Below are 4,463 nucleotides of genomic sequence, written 5' to 3' on the forward strand. Positions count from 1 at the left end.
CTTAGGATGCTGAGATATGAAAATCACAGTTCAACGTCAGCCTGGGTAGGAATATCCGTGAGACTCATCTTTAATTAACCACCCAGGAATCAGGAAGTGGTGTTATGGTTCACAATGGTAGAGGTCTAACCTTGAGCAAAAGAGCTCATGGATAGTGCCCAGTATTCAAGCCCTACAGTAAATAAAAAATCAGAAAAAAGAATCAAATGCAAGGTGATGTTACATGGCAAGTTTATACTATTTTTAAAGGACAGACAAGCCTTAACGTAGAATTTGAAAGTGGTTTTGAGATTAATGAAATTCCTGAACTGATTTCAAATATCACATGATGTAGTAGTCCTTACGTCAAAAAGTTTAATAAGATGGCTCAGTCTACATTTGCAGCATTAGTGAAATACCCAACAAAGTAATGGGGATAGTTTCAATAAATGTAAAACATAAATTGCTCATAAAATGCAATACCTATTCATAAAAGTGACCTCATGATAAAAGTTGTGTGATGGGAGGCCTTTCATAATGGGAACAAAATTTAACTAGTGACAATAAGTGGTTATGATTTTACTGAATGGCAGATTTTGAGCAACATTTGTATTAATGACAAACAACATATAAAGCCTTCCTACCATTTATCACTAGACTATTCATTCCAACCAGTTAACCAAAAGAAAAAAAGGGAAAATAATTATAAATAATAATGAAAAATTATATATTGAGCAGACCCAAATTTTACACAAAGAACCCCAGAGAACCAATGGTAAAACTAATCAACAAGGTCATCAAAATGGCTAGCTATAAACCAGGAGTAGAGCCTCACAGCTGAACTCCCACCTACACAGACACCAACTTCAACTGCAGGATCATGGTTCAAGGCCAGCTGCCAAAGTACTGAGATCCTATCTGAATAACAAACTCAAAAGCAACAAGATTATGGTTCCATTGGTAGAGCTCTTTCTTCTTCCATGTAAGGCCCTGAATCAATCACCAACACAGCCAAAAGGTGCTTATGTAAATAATTGGTAGATAGAGGATCAACCTAAAACAATGAACAGAAGGAATAAAGCAGGAATAAGAATCAATTAAATGGATCTTGTCGTATAAACCCTTCCTAGCACTTGGAAAGTCTTTGAAATGACAACTCCCTCTTCATACAGCTGGAGAAAAGTTTACGTTGTGGTCAGCAGAGTAGCATGATTGCCTCCAGAGCAGTAAATAGCAGCTCATTTCTGCATGCCTCTTTGATCTATTTTAGGGACTGAATTAATGTCTGGCACATATCTGCCTTTCTTCTTTACCAATGGACCTTCAAATATCTTTGAATTTCTATGATTAAAATCATCAAAGCCCAGTGTTTACAATATTGAAAAATGCAGAGATAGTAACTCATGGAAAAAGCAAGTGTATTTCATGTGGTATGTTCTCAATATGGCTTAGGAATGACTTTTGGAGATACTTTCTTGGAAATACTGAAATGACTATGTGCTTTCTAAATAAGCAGATTTTGTTCTATAATTAATAAGTGTTCTTTTCATGGTCAGTTTATTGCATACAAAAAATTTAAGGTTACTCTAAACATTATTGTATGTTATTTTTTTGCCAGTCCTGGGTTTGAGCTTAGGGTCTGAGCACTGTCCTTGGACTTTTTCAAGGCTAGAGCTCTACCATTTGAGCCTCAGCACCACTTCTGGCTTTTTTTCTATATATGTGGTACCTAGGAATTGAACTCGGGTCTTCATGCATGCTAGGCAAGCACTCTAATACTAGGCCAAACTCCCGGTCCCTGTATATATATTTTTTTAATAAAATTTTGCCATTTTGTTTGTGGAATCTAAAAACAAGTTGGCTTCATAAAAATTTGGAGTAGAATGATGTTAACAGAATGTGGGGAAAGGAGAAGACAGGAACCCACAGAGTATCTTTCTTGATTTTTAATTCCTGTTTTAAACTGAGGCAGACAACTTACTGATTGGGATATCTAGGAACACAAGAAGGCCTTAGCTAACGTTTGCTTTTTCTAACTAGACAGCCAATGTGAGGTAGTGAAACAGACTTCCATTGCTCACTGACCAATGGTGTGTTTAGTTGACTTTATTCAACAACTTCACAGACAAATCTGCTTATTGCTAATAAATTAAGTTGGGTCTATTTGTGATACGTACAGTGGAATTTGTGGGTGAATGGGAAGTGTTGTTAAGATAATAAAGGCTAATTTCTATTCAAAAGGATCATTTTTCATTTTTTTGTATGTGTTTTCCTACTGGGCCATGAACTCAAAGTCTCATGCTTTTTCACCCAATGTTGTCTCTCTACCATGAAGACTACATCTCCACTTCCTGTGTGGGTTGTTAATCAAAGATAAGGGTCTTATGTGCCTTTCTGCCTAGCTGACTTTGAACTACAACTCAAATACAGCAGCCTCCTGTGTTGCAAGGATTACAAGCCTGAGCCATCATCAGCACCTGGCTTCATTCTCTTGCTTCTGTTTTTCATATTCTATCGACTTATTCATTTACATTGATCTTTCAATTGGAGCATCCACAGAATTCCTTCAATGCTCTCTCATCTTTGGATACAGCCTTTTCCATGCTGCTCCTTCTTCTGTTTCACTATACTCTATTCAGCTTGCAGACTTTTGTTATATGGTCTGTTAGGTTCACAGGCACTGTTCTGATTGATTTTTGCAACAAGTCCTGGGGCTTGAACTCACTGCTGTCCTTGGGCTTTCTAAAGGTTAAAGCCCTACCACTTGAGCCACAGCACCATTTCTGGCTTTTTCTCATGTGATACCGAGGAATCAAGGCTAGATCTTCATGATGCTAGGCATGCACTCTACCACTAAGCCACACTCCCGGTCCATAATTTTTTTATAGAGTGGTTACAGTTACATTCATTAGGTAGTGGGTACATTCGTTCTTGAACATTGCTACACTTCCCCATTTTCCCTCCTTCCACCCCTCCCACTCATTTTGTTTTTCCCTTTACTTTCAAATAAACAAATAAACCTATATACAATATACCAAAGTCAGAATCAGTAACAACCTGAAATAAACCATAAAGGGAAACAAAGAGAAAATAAATAACTTCACATAGTATATTAAGAATAACCCTGAAGGGGTGAGGAGGGTAAAAAGGGAACAAAAACATGAGAAGGGGTATCAGTGTTTGAGAAGTAATGTACCCAGTCCTTGACGAATGTAACTGTAACCCTTTTATACATTGCTTCAATGACAAATAAAGCAAAAATAAAAATAAATTAAAAAACAAAACAAAAAACAATAACACTGATTTGTTTTATATATATTTTATCTCATGATTACTATTTAGAAAATTTGTTCTGCCTTCTCTTTCCCTCCTCCTTTGCTAGTCTTCTCTCCTCCTTCCTTTCTCCCTCCCTCCTTCCTTTCCTTACTTACTCTTTTCTCATTTCTTAATAAGCTGTTTCTGACATGGCGTGGTGTCACACATCTATAATCCCAGCACTCAAGAATTGAGGTAAGAGGGTCATGAGTTTGAGGGCCAGCCTAGCTATATAATATACCCTGCCTCAAAAATAATTTGCTGTCCCTTGGTTATCTCATATCATTACAGTATTTCACCTTGTTATCTGATATATTGTAAATATGTGTTTTTGTTATTTGAAATAGGATAGGGAAGAGGGGAAAACAAGATGAGGGGCTGGGATTGGGAGAGGGAAATGGGGACCAAAACATGAGAAAGGGTATCAATGTTTGTGAAGTAATGCACTTTCTATCTGGTTAATATAATGTAACCCTTCTATTAATTACAATAAAAATATATGGGAAAAGACAATAAAAAGTATATGATAATTCCCTTTAGCCTTTCCATAAAGCATTAACAAAAGACCATCACAGGGCAGAGTAAACTTCACCATGAAGGTTGTAAGGGACATAGCATTCACGCTATGGCATGTACCTTCGTATTTCTACTTAAGTAATGAAACTTATTTTGGCCAGATAAAATGATAGTGTACTAATTCTATGCATAGTTTTCAATAAACCTTGAGCATTTCTGCTCTTATATTTCTGGCATTTTCCTCACTCAGTCTTCTGCCCCAGAGAAGCCAAGCCTATCTCAGAGATTCCAGCCAATGCAAAGATGTAAGAGTGAACATAATGGAGGTCTGGAAATGTGCAAAAGCAAACAGTATAGTAATAAATGATTGTTGCTTTCAACCACTGGTTTGGGGTTGATTTGTCACATCATGACAGCTGACAAATGCTATAGGAAGTAGAGAAAATTGACAGAATTCAGAGACAGTTTTCAGGAAGTTTCAACAATCCCCAATTTCTGCTTCTCTGCTCATAGTTCCAAATTCCTGGGAGAGATAAATCATGAGGTAGGTAGGCTAGAACTTCAGAGCACATAATCTTTGTGTTTAGGAGGTAGAAAGTCTCCCTAAGGACAACTGCCATAGCTGGTCCATCTGTGTTCTTTTTCAAATTCTC

The sequence above is a fragment of the Megascapheus bottae genome, chromosome 22 (assembly GCF_031878675.1).
Source record: "Megascapheus bottae isolate mThoBot1 chromosome 22, mThoBot2.hap1, whole genome shotgun sequence".
NCBI lineage: Eukaryota > Metazoa > Chordata > Mammalia > Rodentia > Geomyidae > Megascapheus > Megascapheus bottae.